The following is an 18,534-nucleotide window of genomic DNA, read 5'->3' as shown; positions in this document are numbered from 1 at the left end:
TTGAAACTTCTAAAGCTCTTTCCGTGTTGTAACAAAAGGCACTGTTTTTGTAGAATTATTTTTACATATCATAAATAGCAGAATGCCTGTACAACTGGCGATGATTCTCTTCCTAATGATTATGAACTTAGTCATCCCAACAGCTAATATAGAATATAAGCTAAAACTACAGTTCTTGATTGTATTGAAAATATAGAGGTAGAGCTTTTAAAAAGTAGGAATTGCATACATACCAGTGTGTATGTATAGATGACATAATAGTCTTCCTAATGTTATTTCATATCATTAAATTGCTTACTACATTGTTTCTACCAGTCAAACATTTAGACATACTGCTTGGCTGTTTTCTCTTTTCTACACTAGACTAGAGGCATTGACATTTTCAAACCATTTATTTTAGTTTTTATTTATATAACTAAACTAGTAGTTTATATGCAGCCAGAGCTTTGCTTATATTGAGAGGAATAGATTCAAAGTCAGGTCAACATAATTCCATGGTCTTCTAACTGAAAAAGTTTTAAAGGAAGGAGAACAACAGAAAGATTTAGGAAGAAATTAAAACTGTCAAGTCATATCTGTGCCCCACCTGATTCATGTGTCAGGACAAGTTTACAAATAATGAGATTAGAGTTTTATTTGTATATATAGTCAAATGGATTTTTCTTTACACTTTTTGTCATCCACAGTTACATACTTTATATAAAAGAACTAAGGGTCCTGTTGGATATGTGAATGATCCAATGCATCTAACTCCTGGCTAATTAAAGCATAAGATAATGAGACTTCTTTATGAGACAAAGCTTTCAAAATATTTTGACAATGCTAGGTGTTTTGGGGGATATGAAAATGTTGTTTTCTGCTTATGAAACTATTTTAAACATAGAAACAATCATTAGTGTTCCCAAATGGAGCCTGCTTCTTTTTTTTCTGTGTCAAAGGGCCATCAAATTAGATCTCTCTGGCATTTCTAGGAAGCCTGTTGCTTTTAAAATTTTGTTTATTTCATTCACTTATTCATAGTTCTAAAACTGTTGTGCATTAACATGTCTAGGCCACAGGATCCTTAGATTTATAGCACAAATCAGATTTTCTATTTCTGTTTTCTGTATTGATCACCTAATAAAGTTAATTACAGTATTTGCAGGAATACTCAAGGAGCATATTTTTTTTCAGAAAACTTATTCATGGACGATGAGTAGGAATACAATCAACTGCTATTAACCCAAGTCTCTTTATTATAGCCACTTCACTTTAAGTTTGAGAGTTCCATGACAAGCAGAAGTTCAAATGACAACATACATATATTAAAATCTGATTAATCAGTGTACAGTGATTATTTGCATTTTATCTACTTTTCACAGCTTAATTCAAACGGGAGAACAAAATAGCCAATATTTTCATGGCTATGTTTCTTGGTGAATTTTCAGCTCTCTGTCATACCAGCTAAGCTTATGCATAGTTCCCACATGCTTGAGAAGTAAATAGTTTCTTTCTGAAATACTTCTTTCCTTTGAGTCAAGCTCTTAAGCATGACTTTGAAATGTTGATTTTTAAATTTTATAAAAAGTGAGTGACAGTAGACACAGAGAGTTATGTTTTCTCTTTGAAGTATGCAGCACTTCTATACTAGCAGATGATCAGGATCACCCATGGACTCACAGTAAAGTACACAAATATGAGTGATGACCTCAGTTGAAGGTATTTTATGTGACTATAGCAAAGTTTCCTTGGCATAGTGGAAAGGACACCTCAGAGTATTTCATGGCATCTACTCCGACCTTCTTATCCCAAAACCCTACAAGATTAATAAGAAAGTTTACAACATTAAGGAGTATTTATTAAACTTCATAATGCACCAGCTTTCCAAGCCTCTAGTACTGATAAGTGATGAATTTGTTCACTACAGAAAGTTCAGTTCATGAAGGAAAGCATAAACACATGAAAAATTTGTAAAATTTCCCACTTTCTGAAATGATTTCCTCTATTCAAAACAGCAAACACTTTAAATCCTGCACTCAGGAACCCTAGGTAGGTGTACCTCTGAGTTCAAAGCCAGCTGCGTCTCCAGAGGGAGTTACAGGACATCCAAGGCAACACAGAAAAACCCTCTTTCAAAATATTATTAAAACAATAATGAAAGACCAGTGCTAGTTTCATGTACTCCATAAGAAATTACCAACTATAATATTAAATAGAATGAGCATTCTTGTTCTCCTAGCCAATAAACCTAGTGATGGGAGGATTTAACACTTAAGCACAAGTCAGTAGAAAGAAGGATTCATTGTTATGACTTGGGTTATATGGCTCTTGATCGGTCTCTCTTAAATAAAGACAATCTGAATAAACTTTTGCCGCAGCTAATTAAGAAGCAGAAATATCTGAGTTAAGAACTGCTCACCAACAGACATTAAACGCCACCATGAGCCTTGTTCTTTAAAGACCAATACGTTTCCTTTCCTCAAATGTCATAGTCATTCAACATGTGTTAGCTACCTTGGAGTATATTTTAGATGGAGAACACATCCACCATCTGTACTGTGGGGACCTCATTGCTTCCCTTTCTCAAGTATGGCTAGGGAATAATACAGTTCTTTCAGAAACAATTTATTCTTTATTTTTTTAAAATATGTGTATCAACTCTGAGAATTTCATGCTCCTTATTTTGATCATAATCATCCCCTTCCTCAGATCCTTCCCCCAGCTTAGTACCCAACAAATTTTGTATCTTTATTCATTTTTTTAAAAAAATCTTATTGAGTCTTATTAGTGAAGCCTATATTCTCTAGGGTCTGTGTCCATCTACTGGAACATATTAGACCTACCTACCAGGGGCCATACTCTTGAAGAAAACTTAATTCTTACCATCTCAACAGCTGTCTGTTATCAACAGTTCTCAGTTAGGGTTAGGGTTTCCTCCCTACCTCCCATCTCTGTGTTGGGATTTTTGTCTCTCCTGCACAGGCCTTGCACATTAAATCAAGAGCACTGTGAGCTTATACATGCAAATACCTTATTATGTCAGGAAAACACTATTCCATTTTAATCACTCACTTTCTCCGGCTCTTACAGAGTTTCTACTTTCATTTCCACAGTAATCCCGTTTGGCTAGTGGGGGTGTGATATTGATGTCCTATTTGGGGCTGAGCAAACCACAGACAATTTTCCTCTGCTCCTTGACCAATTGTTAGTCTTGCTGTTAGTCATCATCTCCTGCAAAAAGAAGAGTCTCTGATGAAGTCTGAGAGATGTGAGAGATGCTCTAATATAGGATGTGAGAACTCGTTAGTTGTTAGTTTAATACAATGCTACACTGGCACCATATTAGTATTATCTTCTCCCTTAGGGCTTATAATTTGACAAGCCACAGGTTTAAGATTGGCATAACTGTGCCTGGTATGTGTTTCCTCTGTGAGTCTGAAAACCCAATTAGCAAACATGTATACAATGGAATAAAAATCGCTTTGCTTTTCACTCCAATAATCTACTACAAAATCTACATGCTGATATGTACATGGTTGTGGACCACATTCTCAAAAGAGAATAATTTCTCCTTATCCAGATGCTATCAAAGGTCAATCAACTTCCAGTTTCTCCTCAATAAGGGGCGTGGCTTGGAGAGCACTTCAGCTTAAAATTGGATGCAGAATTTTACAAGAATTTCAAAGGAGAGCTGATGCCAATGCTGCTCAAAATATTAAATAATTTGAAAAGAAAGGAAAGTTTGACACTTTTTCTAATTTTTCAATTTTCTTAGAAGAATTTTATATTTATATCAAACCTGTTTTAAAAATAAGATGATCTGTCATTAAAACTGATTTAAAAACTTAAAAATCAATTTAAAAATTGACTTGACAAATTGTAATCTGTAAATTTTTTAAATTAAAACTAGATTATTCTCTCATATGATACATCCTGACCACAGTTTCCTTTCCCTCCACTCCTCCCAGCTACTCCATATCTCCCCTCTCCACCAAATCCCATCCCCCCCCCCACTGGTTCCTCTTCAGAAAAGAGCAGGTCTCTAAGCAGGACAAACAGCAAACAATATGAGAAGGCAAAACCCCTCATATTGACAGTTGACCAGACAACCCAATAAGAAGAAAGAGTCCTAAAAGAAGGCAAAAGAGTCAAATATAAACCAGGTCCCACTTTTTGGTTTCCTGCAAAGTCAACAAACTAACAGCCATAACACATACACAGAGGACCTGGGCAGATTCATGCAGGCTCTGCGCTTGCTGGTTCAGTCTCTCTGAGCCACAGTGGACCCTGCTTAGTTGATTTCATGGGCCATATTCTCCTGGTATCCTCCATCGCTGCAGACTGCTAGAGTCTTTCTTCTCCCTTTTCTGTGGGGTTTTGTTATCTCCAATGGGCGGGACCCAATGGAGACTTCTGATTTAGACTCCCTCAGCAGAACCTCTGACACCTGCTCCTATCAGCTGCTTGAGAAGGCCTGTCTGATGACAACTGGATAAGGCACCAATCTATGAGTACACCAGAAACAGGATATCATTAGGAGTCATTTCACTGTTTTTTTATTTTTTTTCAATAAAATTTTTTATGCAGTGTCTGTAGATGTTGCACAGTTAGGTAGAGTGCTTTGTTAGCATGTGTGAGGGTCTAGAGTCAGTTCTATTTTTTGTTTTTCCTTGTTTTCTTAAAAAAAAAGAAAAAAGAGAAAGGAAAGCTCTGAAACTCTTTTCATAAAGAGTTTATAAAGCAAGTATGACATTGATACCAAACCAGATAAACACAACACACCAAAGGGAAATAACCAACGAAATGCTTTGATGCATATAACTGCAAAATATTTCAGTAAACTAATTGCAAACTTCATGCACTACTAAATCAGAAAGATCATTTGTAATGATCAAGTTGGCTATTTGTTCAATACGTTTAAATCCATCAACGGGTATTTTCTTAGAATCAGCTTGCCAAAGCTCTGTTCTTCTGTCTCAATAGACAGATCCAAAAGAGAACCTTGGGATTTCTTCTGTGTTTGCTGACAAACTTTAGTTTTCCAACATGACTAAAAACATTCCCTACATAAACATGTAATAGGCATTGTGTTGTAAAACATGCATATCATGCATATTATTAAAATAAAGTAGAATTATAAAAAACATTAGGTTTGTAAGATAAATAATACTTAATTTTAAAAATAATAGCCCAGATGTTTATTTTATTTAGCTCAAATTTCATAAATAACATTTTTATTGCAAGGCATACACTGAATAAGATATGTATGAATATGGGCTAAGACAATGATTTAAAGATTAGATTCAGTATATAGCATTGCTATCTAGCAATAATACTTAAAATTAATAGTTCTCTAATTGGCATGTTCTGTAAGGCATATTTGGAGTTAACTTTGTCTTCTTAAAAATGCTGAAGTTTCCACTAACTTAGAAGAACTGAACTAAGTGAAAAACAACTTTTAATATTTCTATACTGTAAAGTAATAAATATTTTAACATAAGTATGTTTACATTATTTCACAAGTAGGTTTGTACCTTAATTCAGCATAATTTTTATGGATTTTACTTTTCCAGTACTGGAGACTGTTTCAACTTCAAACATGCTAATGAATAAGCTAGATCTCCAGCCTCAGAGATTTTTCTTTTTATGCAATACAATTTTTTTCACATCACTTAGATTTTTTTTTAAAAATGCCATGTCAATTTTCAATGGCAGATCATAACATTTTTAAATCAAATTTTGCACAAATGCAGTCATTCCTAGACTGGTTTGTAAACGTGCGCTCTGCACCTTTGCATCACAAATCATTGTCCCCATGTTCAGTTTTCTTAAAACAGGTGCTAACTTCAAAACAATTGCTGGGTTGTGTTTTTCATTAGCAAGCTGTAAGGAATATTATTGAGTTATTAAAAAACACAGTGTGAAGCTGGGCATGGTGACACATACATTTAATCCTAGCACATAGCTTTATTTTCATAATTTTATTTATACTGAACTGTGTTGATAAGAACTGTGGTCATTCTGTAACTTTCTCACACGCTAGTAGATGCCGACATGCCGGAGACAGAACAAATGCCTAGAGAACTGGGAGTGGAGAGATGGTTAAGACCGTTGTTCGGTTCCCACCATCTACATACAGTGCTTTAGGATTCTTGTAAATGCCTGTTGGGAATTGTTTCTAATGCTCTTGAATTAATCTGCTCTCCCACCCCCCAAATCAGGAATCTGTGTGTCCAAACGCTGAAGGTCCTTATTCCTGATTGGTTTTTGATTGATCAATAAAGAGCAATGGCCATTGGTTGGGCAAGTAGCCTGAGGCAGTGCCTTTGAATCTGTGTGGGCTACGAATTGAAAGAGGAATCTTCGTGATTGGGAGAGAGACAAATCAGATTTAGAGCTGCAGGCGAGAAAGACTGCAGCCCTCCTTGCCCCGCCCCCGCCCGAAGGACTGTCCAGAAGCGTCTTGGGCAGCAAAGACTAAGAGCCGCCTAGATGGAGCCAGGGCAACAAAGATAAAATATAGATTTAGAGGGCGTTAAACCAGGATTACAGGAGGGAAATGTGTGTTAGCCGCTGGGAAGACTAGAACTGCCCAGCCTTTGAGCCAATCATGGCATGTCAAAATTAACGTGTGTGTGTGTGTGTGTGTGTGTGTGTGTGTGTGTGTGTGTGTGTGTGTGTCTGTCTGTCTGTCTGTCTGTCTTTCATTTGCGAATCCAAAGAGCTCCTGGGTGGGTGGATGGGAGTGCAACCCTCTAGGAGCCAAGTGGTATAGCCAAAATTACCACTAAAATGGCTATACCTCCAGATCCAGGGGATTCAATGCCCCTTTATGACCTCTGTCTACACACACATACATTTGCCATACTTACACTTAGACGCTTATACTTTTATATAAATATAAAAATATTGAAATAATAGAAAGTAGCAAACCAGCAAAGTCAATCTTGATTTTTTTCCTTTTTTTTTCTTTTTTTTTCTTTTTTTTTTTTCTTTTTTTTTCCTTTCCGGAGCTGGGGACCGAACCCAGGGCCTTGTGCTTGCTAGGCAAGCGCTCTACCACTGAGCTAAATCCCCAATCCCTAATCTTGATTTATTTGAAATCAGTTATTAATAAATATTTTAAAAGAAACACATAGGTCAAACACATAGAAAAGACTCCTCAAGCTCTAGGCAAGTCAGTAAGATAATCACTTTTTATTATTACACTTGCTGTTTTAAATCTTATGTCAAGATAGATGCTGTAATGGCAGCCAGAAAGACTTAACTCAAGAGAAGAAAGGTGAGTATGTACTGGCGGAAGTAGTTTCCATTTCTCAGGCAATTTCTGCTTAAATTTTGTCTGCCTTTGAAGCAGGAAACTTGATATCTCACAGTTCACTGTGCATTATTTCTCCAGGCTGATCATCTTGAGAGCCTGAACTCTTACGTTTAATATCCTGGTCACTACATAGTCCCAGGATTATCTTCCTTTGCAATAAATTATTCTTATGAAGAAAAATTCTTCAATAATTTTCATTTGTATACTTTATATATTTGTCATGATATCCAATGTCATAGACTAACTTTAGACATAGTACATAAAATCTGTTAATAGAGACGACATTTTTATCAGAAAAAATATTTATAAATCAGTGGTCACATGAACTATAAAAAGTATGAATATATGTTATTCTGATGTTTGTATGAATAAAAGTATGGATTATATTTAATTCATTAACACTTGACATAAAGAAGGGATACACTGGTTAAGTAATAGAACAAAATTACTGAACAATGATGTGTTTCTATTTATAAATTCTAATATAAAAGTATGACATGAGATACTGAAATAAAAAGGTAATGAAATGCGTTAAAAGGGATTTTGCATATTCAAAAGATTTTGTTAGGTAGATTTAATAATTAGCTAGAAGTATCTACTTATATATTTATAGGATTTATACAATATAAATATTATCAAATTTCCAAATGAAGTGACCTGTGTCTCGGTGCTATGTTGATTCCAATAGAATGGAGAATACATGAGCTAGTCCATCAAGATTTATTAAAACTAACATTCCTGAATTTCATTTCCTGTATTCCTGTATTGTGTCCCCAAATTAAATTTTTTCTTTTAAGTTTGGCCTCATAGTTGACATAAGGATGAAAGCCTTTGAAGACTTTCTTGGTTGGGTTAAGTTCATGGGGTAAAATCATTTTTCACTGACACTTTAAGATTTTTAGGCCTTCCGAGATAATTTTCAACCTCTTTTATATACTGTACAAACAGAGTGAGACTTTATTGCTGTCATCTTATCTCTGGTGCCAAGATCCACAAGAAGACTTTTTACAGAACCTAAAAAGCATTTGGATTCACCATGTACTGTTTCAGTGATAATTCCCTAGCACTGACACCAGTTTAGGAAAGAAACCAATATTATTTTCTGTGTCAGATATTCGTGAGTCTAGTCTCACACTACAGTCATATTATTTACGGAAGAAAATACATATTATCACTCATTTTACTGCATATTACTTTAGTCATGTAAATGTTGGTATGTCAGTAGGATTTAGAATAATTTCTCTTGTGTTTTAAGGCTGTGTTCTATTGCTCTATAAATGATGATATATCATCATCTTCATCTCACAAGAAAATCCCCCTCCAGCCCCATTCTGCCTCTGGCCTCATGAATTATGGTTTTGAGAAATCAGTAAATAGAGATAGACAGCCAACCTCAAATGGCTTCATGTAGTAGTTGGATAGGGTCAATATTACTTCATTGTCATTTTTTTCTGAAAACTTTTGGAAATCATTTCAAAAGTATGTAAAATTATCACTCCAAAAACAGATGTAGGGAATTTAGCAAATAAGATGATAGGTTATTGTCAGACTTTAAATATTTTTGTCATGTAATGTCCCTTTACCCTATATTTTCTCATATGAAACTGTGGCTTACTGTATAGATGCCACCCCCCCTCCTTTTCGCAGGGATTCCACCATATTTTAGCTATTTCATATTAATTAAGAGGTTACAAAATATTTATGTTTATTACTATTCTTATTGAAAATAGTGGCCCATCAATGGACAGAATTTGACAGAATAGGCCTCTTAAGAGAAATTGATTAAAACATAGAAACACCTTACTAAACAAAGAAGAACAAAATATTTCTCACAATCTTAATACTGATCAAAAGTTTTGAAGAACATTCATGACCATGATCTTGGGTTCAAGTTCCTATTATTCTGCTTGAGTAATGTAATAACAGTTTGACAACTTCGGGCCTTTCTTTCCTTTTTCAAAAAGAAAATAATTGGTCATGGTTGTATATTTTCTGTTGTTTTAGAAGGGTGATTTAAATTTACTTTTGTGAATTGATATAAATTTAGGTTGTTTTACAAAATCTGTCTCTGCATATGTTAGATGGTTCGCAACTTATTTTTAGTTTCAAGGTTTTTTTTTTTTTCACAATACGTAGCTTGCTATCTCTCCACCTTCCGAGCGATATTGTGCTCAGCGTTTAGCACAATTCCTGACTTATCCTTGTCTAACTACCAGCTTCTTCCAAGGAACTCATATGGCTCTTCCCAAAGACTTTCCTTGACGTATGTATCCAGGAATGATTTGTGATTGTGATATACATATAGGAGCTAGCTTTAGAAATTTTATAAATATGAAAAATGCTGTTTTAGTTATATATCTTAAAGTTCTAGTTAATTAGTCCTGAATTGATGCACGGACCTCAGAAAGAAAGGTATAAGGTATAACATCAGTCAAATATTAATGCATAAAATATTTATTAGATTGATTTCTCATCTATTTTCATTAAAGTAACACGATTGTAAACATTATTACAATATTGCAAACACTCTAAAGTCAGACCCCAGACATTCTGCACGAATCTCCTTTCTTCAGACTTTTAAGTCTTTGTTGTTTGCACCTGCCGTAATGTGATTAAATATTATGTTCTATAAAAATGTCATATGTTATAGTTGGAATTTAAATTTCCCCTCCCAAGTTTTTGTGATCTTGTGGAACTACTGAGAAATGGTGAAACTTTCAGGATATTTGTTCTAGTAGAACTCAATGTAGTTACTGATTGTTTTGGGAGCTCTACCCTTTCTTATCTGTCTCCCAAGGGTAAGGGAACATTTCATTGTGGGAGAGTGCATGGGGAAGAACTGGAGGCTGAGAAGTACTATAAAATGCTGTCTTCTAGACATGCTGTGTGTGCTGGTCAATCTAGGTCAACTGACACTCACACTATAGTTTTCTGATAGGAGGGAGCTTAAATTGAGAAAATTCCCCCTTAAGATTCAGTTGTAAGGCACTTTTTTTTTTTAAGCCAACAGGAAGTCTTTATTAGCGGGATACACGTGATGTTTAGGATCCCAGTATATTTGGGCGTGTCTAGAGGTGAGTTTACAAACACAGAATCAATGTTCTGGTTTAGCATGCTTCACTTAACAAGAATACTAAGCCAAAAACAGAAATACAGGAGCCAGAAAGAAAGGTTAGTACATTACGAGCTTTCACGGAGCTATGAACTTGGATGTTATTAGGTCTTTGTTTTTGTTTGGCTGGTGATTCTGTCTCTTTGTTGTATTTTATGTCTTAATTGGCAATTCCATTATGGAGTCAGTTGTGCTAAGGTCTGGGGGCCTGTTACGTTATTTTCAGAAAGTAGATTTTGAGAGGATTATACCTAATCTTCTGATCTGTGGTTTTATAAGCAGCACCAAACCCAAAAATTAGCACATCTATTCTATATCACATAGATATAGTTTAAACATCAAATGGGATCTCTTTGCATTACAGATAGAAGGCAGAGCTTGGGAAATCCTGACCAAAAAATACCTCTGTTACAGCTATCTGAAGCCTTTGCGCCATAGTTGATTCACTTTTATGGTCAAATGTTTTTCACTTTCTCAGTCCTTCAAGATACATCAAAGGTTTACAATGCTTTTCTTCCTCCCTTCCTTCCCTCCTTCCTTCCTTTGTTTCCTTTTATATTTTTTCAAGTAAGGCACTTTTAAAATTGGTTATTGATGCAAGAGGGCCCAGCCCTTTGTGAGTGGTGTCCTAGACTGATGGACCTCAATTCTATAAGGAAGCAGGCCGAGGAGGCCACAAAGATTGAATCAGTAAGCAACACTCCTCCATGGCCTCTGCATTACTCAAGCAACACTCCTCTATGGCCTCTGCATTACTCTGGTTTCCAGGATCCTGCCCTATTTGAGTTCCTGCCCTGATTTCCTTTAATAATGAACAGTGCTATGGAAGTGTAAGCCAAATAAACTCTTTCTTCCCTAATTTGCTTTTTGGTTATGGTGTTTTATCACAGCAAGAGCAACCTTAATTAAGACACTGACACTGTGGCTCTTGTATCTACAAATTCATAGCAACAGAGTTTGTGTATGCAAGTCTGGGTTCATCATCATTTTATCACAGATCAGGCAGAGGCTTATATGTCCCTGCTTTCACAGAGGAAGTACAGGCATTCAAATGTTTCAGGGAAAGTAGAAGCTACTTTTTTACGTGATATAGCCCCACCCACGTTCATGAAAGCAGTTCTAGTTAAGTGCAGTAAATCACAAACAAAAGCCCTATATGCAAATAGGAAGGAAATTTGGGATGAAGATATGTAGTGGGAAGGTAGATAGGAGAAGAGAGTGGGGGACTTTGAAAAGCTAACATTACACATATTTATGGACTTGTAAAAGGAACGGTAGGTGAACAGAAATCCTATATTTAATTATGAGTATTCTACCAAATCATGATAAAATTTTTTTCATGTAGAATGGTAAACAGTACAACGTAATCCATATCTATTGATATTTACAAAATGACTTAATTTTGGCATCCCTCCATAGTGTGCAATCACTTCTGTCTCCCTGACTTGGCATTTGTTGAACTATTTGGTTTTACATTTCCACTGCCTTTTCATATGTTTTTGGACTGATTCATTCCTCTCCCATACCAGATCCCACTTCTTTAAAACGTGTCCATCTTGGATTGTTTTGACATCCTGCCCCCATTCCAGAATCTTTTTATCGGGAAGAATGAATGGAAAGAAACCATCTGTTGGGTGGATTTTTAATAGCTTTCATGGTACTATGGCAATGTGGGTACATAGAAATAAATTATAGTTTTCCTCAACTTCTTTTGTTAGAATTACATTACCATTTATAAATTCCTTCAAACTCACCTTGGTTTTATTGTTTTTCTAGATTATTGTTAATATTCTGTTGCTTGTAATATTGAAATAGTAAGTTTTGCAGTGGAATCCCCCCTCAAATCCATAAAAACCAGTGTTAAAAGAAAAGAATTACTTTTTAAGAAAACATTAGGCACGGCCTGTAGAGACGTCACGAAGCCTGCTGCAGAGAGAAGATGGTGTCGCCGTGAAAGCTTTGCAGAAGCAGCTAGAAAAGGCCAAGGAGAGCCTCAAGAATGTGGACGAGAATATCCACAAGCTCACCAAGCGGGACCTGAATGACGTGAGGCCCACCCGAGCCAGATTGCTGGCCCTTTCTGGTCCTGGTGGAGGTAGAGGGCAAGGTAGTTTATTGCTAAGGCATGGATTCTCAGATAGTGGAGGAGGACCCCCAGCCAAACAAAGAGACCTTGGAAGGGATAGTCAGTAGGCTGGGTGGAGAGAGTCGGACAAGAAGAGAATCACGCCAGGAAGGCAACCCAGAAGATGATGATATTAAAAAGCCAACACTGCAATCTTCCGTTGTAGCTACTTTCAAAGAACGCAGATGTAAAGAACTTATCCAGGATCAAAACATGGATGAAAAGGGAAAACAAAGGAACCAACGAATATTTGGCTTGTTGATGGGCACTCTGAACGGCAAAAGAGATGCCAAGAAATTGAACAAAAACGTGAAGTTCAGGCTGAAGAAGAGAGAAAGCACGTTGAAAATGAGAGGAGAGAACTGTATTAGGAGAGACATGCTAAACAGACAGAACTGCAGCTTCTGGAACAGAAGGTTGAGCTTGTACAGCTACAAGAAGAATGGAATGAGCATAATGCCAAGATAATTAAGTATATAAGAACCAAGACAAAGCCCCATTTGTTCTATATTCCTGGAAGAATGTGTCCAGCTACCCAAAAGCTAATAGAAGAGTCACAGAGAAAAATGAATGTTTTATTTGAAGGTAGACACATCGAATTTGCAGAACAAATAAATAAAATGAAGGCTAGGTCTAGAAGACAATCAATGAAGGAAAAAGAGCATCAGGTGGTACGTAATGAAGAACAGAAAACGGAACAAGAAAAGGGTAAGGTGGCTCAGCGAGAGGAAGAGTTGGAGGAGACAGGTAATCAGCACAATGACGTAGAAATAGAGGAGGCAGGAGAGGAAGAGGAGAAGGAAGCAGGTGTAGTTCATAGTGATGCAGAGAAGGAACAGGAGGAGGAGGAACAAAAGCAGGAGACGGAGGCTAGGACGGAGGAGGAGACTGAGGTAAGAGAAGGTGAAAAGCAGCAGGATAGTCAGCCAGAAGAAGTTATGGATGTGTTAGTGATGATTGAAAGTGTCAAAAATGTAATTGCTGAGCAGGAGGTGATGGAGACTAATCAAGTTGAAAATGTAGATCCTTCAGAAAATGAAACTAGCAAGGAATTGGAGCCAGAGATGGAATTTGATGTTGAGCCAGATAAAGAATGTAATTCTCTTTCTCCTGGAAAAGAGAATATTAATTCTCTGGAAGTGGAAAAGGAGTCTGAAGAAAAAGAGGAAAAAGAAGATAAAGAGCCTGAGCCCCAACCTGAGCCTGTGGCTCAGCCTCAGCTCCCACCTCAGTCCCTGCACCAGAGCCAGGCCTATTCTCAGCCCCATTCTCAGCCCCAACCTGCACTCAGTCCCAGCCTCTCTGTCAGTCTGAGACTTTGCCATTAGCTGTTTTGCAGCCTCCACCTCAAGTTATTCAGGAGCAAGGAAATCTACCTCCTGAGCGGAAGGATTTTCCTGTAGAGTCTATAAAACTCCCTGAGATGCCTGTAGAGCCAGTCTTGACAGTACATTCAGAAAAATAAAATTAAGACTAGGAGCAGAAGCAGAGGGTGAACAAGAAATAAAACAAGCAGGAGTAGAAGTCGAAGCAGCAGCAGCAGTAGTTCCAGTAGCAGCTCTATTAGTAGCAGCAGTGGGAGCAGCTCCAGCAGTGGCAGCAGTAGTAGTCCAAGCAGCTCCAGCACAAGTGGGAGCAGCAGCACTAGCAGTAACAGTGAGAGTAGGAGTCGCAGTACGGGCCGAGATAGAAAGCACAGAAGGAGCGTGGACAGGAAGTGAAGGGATACATCAGGACTAGAAATAAGTCACAAGTCTTCAAAAGGTGGTAGTAGTAGAGATACGAAAGGATCAAAGGATAAGAATTCCGGATCTGACAGAAAAAGGTCTATATCAGAGAGTAGTCGATCAGGCAAAAGATCTTCAAGAAGTGAAAGAGATCGAAAACCAGACAGAAAAGACAAAAGGCGTTAATGGAAGAAGCCAGGCCTATTCTTTGCAGTAGAAGATTTGACGAGTAAAAGGATTACCTTGTAAAGAGGATGCTGCCTTAAGAATTGCATGTTGTAAAAATTCTTTTTGGAAAATACAGATTGGTTATTTACCAGACACTCTTGTACTTTTTGCATAATTTTGCAAGAGTCATTTATCAAAATTATGTGATGTTCCAAAATATGTAAAAATGATAATGATAAAAAAGATTAACATCCTTTGTCATCTTTTTTAAATACCCTATTACTCTTCAGTCAGAATCTGTATATTTTAATAGGTAAATCTTTAATTGTTCCTTTATGTTCTGTATCATACATTGCTTTTGTAGAAATAAATATGCATCTTTTATTATTTTTGGGATGTCCTTGTTGACAGTTGTATAATAAATATCTTTATATCATTTTCAGTTTTTCTCACAAGATACTGAACATGATTAGGACGTTTTTAAGGTTTCATCACTTTGATTTGCCTGAAAAGTTATTTTGAGTTGCCAGGTTTTTACAGCTTTGATGGGGAATAGTTCTTTTAAAACATTTAATTATTTCCCATTTTATAATTTTTAATCTAAGCATTTTTCTGTTTTTCATTTAAACCATTCAGTTGGTAGATAACTTAAACAGTACTATTTGGTTGTCATTTCCTGATTATAGAACAAGATTCTCTTGTCCTCACAGTTACTTGTGTGATAACAATGTAGTGTGTCATATCTGTTATAGTTATCACCTCCTGGGTGGTAGGGGATGGGTAAAAATATCTGCTAAATTCGGTTTTTGAATTTGAGGTCTTATCTTTTCTGTTGGCTATAACTGAAACATGCCAATTTGTGTTTTCAAGAATTTTTGTTTAAGGAAGTATTGTATGGAAGTTTACACAATGAACGAAGTTCATCTAGACTTGAATATGTAAACAAGATAACACACAAGTGTACCAAGTGATTATTAACTTTGTTGTTTATAAATTTGTATGGACCTGGAGTATCTGTTGCCCACTAATATATATGTGCAAATAAATGTGGCAGACTTAAAAAAAAAAGAAATCATTAGAATATGGAAATCATCTTCAAGCTTAGAACCCCTCAAGATAAGGAAATGCCATTGTGTAGCAGGAAAATGGAATGAACCTGTTCATGATGAAATTTCAAATTGTAAGAAGAGATTAATAAAGAAGACCAATCTCATGCTCAATAGACTTCTATAGACTAATGGCATTTGTAAGAATAACTAGACTTCATGTCTTTATCAGAGTTGCTTTATCTCAATATGCATTCATAAAGTAGTGACAACAAGTAATAAGCCCTGGATAAATACGTTTCTTTTTTTTTTCTTTTTTTTTTTTTAATTAACTTGAGTATTTCTTATATACATTTTGAGTGTTATTCCCTTTCCCGGTATCCGGGCAAACATCCCCCTCCCCCTCCCCTTCCTTATGGGTGTTCCCCTCCCAACCCTCCCCCCATTGCCGCCCTCCCCCCACCAGTCTAGTTCACTGGGGGTTCAGTCTTAGCAGGACCCAGGGCTTCTCCTTCAACTAGTGCTCTTACTAGGATATTCATTGCTACCTATGAGGTCAGAGTCCAGGGTCAGTCCATGTATAGTCTTTAGGTAGTGGCTTAGTCCCTGGAAGCTCTGGTTGCTTGACATTGTTGTACTTTTGGGGTCTCGAGCCCCTTCAAGCTCTTCCAGTTCTTTCTCTGATTCCTTCAACGGGGGTCCTATTCTCAGTTCAGTGGTTTGCTGCTGGCATTCGCCTCTGTATTTGCTGTATTCTGACTGTGTCTCTCAGGAGCGATCTACATCTGGCTCCTGTCGGTCTGCACTTCTTTGCTTCATCCATCTTGTCTAATTGGGTTGCTGTATTTGTATGGGCCACATGTGGGGCAGGCTCTGAATGGGTGTTCCTTCAGTCTCTGTTTGAGGCAGGAAAATACCTATAAAAAACAAAATACCTCAGAGCATGAGAAGTTTCATATGTTCAAAACTCTCTTCTATATTGGTAATAACATTCAAATCCTCTCTTGCCACTCAGAATTTATTCTAGGTCAGCAAATCTAAGTCCAAAGCCAAACCAATGACAGGGAAAGTAGGATATCTCAGATGCTGTGGTTATGCTCCTAAGTGTTTATGTAACTTTATACAGTCAAAGAGAATGATGTTCCTGCTTTAACATTATGATGTTGATATCAGATCACTAAATTTTTACCTTTTCATGAAGCCTTTCTGGATTATTTTCTCCCCTGGCATGAATGAATAAATGAATAAAAGAATTCTCAAAGACTCCAATAATAATAATAATATTATTAATAATAATAATATCCATTGCTAACTTATTTTATAGCTTCTCATAACTTTCTCTGAGGTAATAAGCCCAGAAAAGAAACAAAATCCAAGTTCTTTAAAAACAAAACTTAAATATTTGCAGGATATGGAATGATTTATTGATTGTTTAAATTCTTGTCTTGTTTGTATCATAGCTAAGAGAGTTAAGGAGTGTGTTAAACTAAAAATTAGAGCTGGTATTCTTTAATCAAAACTTTCCGCTATACACTGAAGCTCATAGGAAAAAGGGAGAAGCAGCATGTGGAAAGAAATGTAGTCAGGAAGAAGTTTGGGTCCTGGGTAGCAGGTAATGCTGAAGACTGATCTTTTTATGTATTATATGATCAGTTATCAGAAAGCCTACCTACTAGGGTAGCTGAGAAATTAGAGTGCTAGATTGAAATAAAAGTTCCTGTTTATGTCATATGATGCAGAGTCACGTGTTGTTTTACTGAGGCAAGGCATGGTATGTTTGGAAGGAGTATAACTAGTACTCAAAAGACAATTACTGGGCACTTGCATAGCTAGCTGTGCAACTTTTCGTTGGTCTCGCATCTTTGCTGATCTTTACTTCATTGAGAGGCACAGCAGAGAAGTCCTGGCACTCTGCCTGGTCCTGGTAGCTCCTGGTGACTCCTGTGGATTTGTCAGAGGCTTGGTGGTTTCTGCTGGGTCATGCCACTGTTGCTGATTCATGTTTGGAGAAATTTTTGAACTTGACTATTGTATCCTGACACTATCAAACTAGACTACTGGTATCCTGACAGACATTGGAATCTTCCCAAAGAACCACTTCTAAATTGGTTCAGATTCCCTTGTGCTATTTACCATCTTTTCTCTGCTACCCCTGAATGGTGGGATAGAAGTGGTGTCAAAGCATTTGAGCACCTTAGTAAAGTAGGTTTTGAAAAATCTAAGCCTATACTAGATCAATTTTCTTTTTTGTGTTAGATCTGAGAAGTGTGATGCATGAGAAGTTTTATGTATAGTACATATGTGCATAAAAAAGAACAGGAAGATGGAGATAAAATCTGAATAGCTACCTGCATTTGGAGATGCAAAAACAATAAAGAACCTTAAGAAACACTCAAAACCATCCACAAAAATAAGAGTGCTTCAATATACTTACACCAGTATAAAGAAAAGTATAAAGAACATACAGTATAATGGGAACATTCTATTTACTAATAAGATGGTTTCTGTACTGCATTATAAAATGTTATTACTCTGGAAAAAGAAGGTGGAAGTTGACTAAAAATTCCACGTTTTGGGGTAGGTTTAGGACTATAAAGATGATCATCAGATCCAACTTCATTGAGAAAGTGGTATTGTGTTAAATAATAACTTAAAGGAGATGAATGAATGGGCCAGGGGAAATTCTCTGGCAAACACAATGGCCTGTACTAGTAGCCTGGGACAAGAACATCATTGATAGGTTCTAGATTCCTTGGTGCCTTAGAAAAGAGCATTGTATACCTAAGTGAAGTGAAGAAGATTATCAGTTTTGGGCAATATGGCTGTGATAGGAAATCAATGGGTCTCATACAACACTGTTGACCATGGTAAGGACTCTAACTTTTATTTAGAATGAAATTTGAATCTACACAGGTTTGTATCTTGAAAGAATTGCTGGCTACTCTTTTGGATAGAGACAGTAGGAGAAAGGAAACAAGTTGTTGATCAGAAGTATAGTGCAACTTTAAAAATATTATAAAAACACCTATGCATTTTTTCAAAAGTAAGTATTAAAA

At 36.6% G+C, this 18,534-nt stretch overlaps 2 protein-coding genes and 1 pseudogene across 2 annotated transcripts in view; 2 read left to right on the top strand and 1 right to left on the bottom strand.

The window, feature by feature from the left end:
* Positions 1-18,534, bottom strand: part of Erich1 (glutamate-rich 1) — a gene marked incomplete at its 5' end in the record, with an annotated part of 52,793,804 nt that overhangs the window by 38,716,794 nt on the left and 14,058,476 nt on the right.
* Positions 1-18,534, top strand: part of Gpm6a (glycoprotein m6a) — a 330,034-nt gene that overhangs the window by 86,069 nt on the left and 225,431 nt on the right.
* On the top strand, positions 12,075-14,509 carry Pnn-ps1 (pinin, desmosome associated protein, pseudogene 1; annotated as a pseudogene).

The sequence above is a fragment of the Rattus norvegicus genome, chromosome 16 (assembly GCF_021556685.1).
Source record: "Rattus norvegicus strain SHRSP/BbbUtx chromosome 16, alternate assembly SHRSP_T2T, whole genome shotgun sequence".
Classification (NCBI taxonomy): Eukaryota; Metazoa; Chordata; class Mammalia; order Rodentia; family Muridae; genus Rattus; species Rattus norvegicus.
The sequence above is the reverse complement of the archived record's forward strand: the minus strand, read 5'-3'. Positions and strand labels throughout refer to the sequence as shown.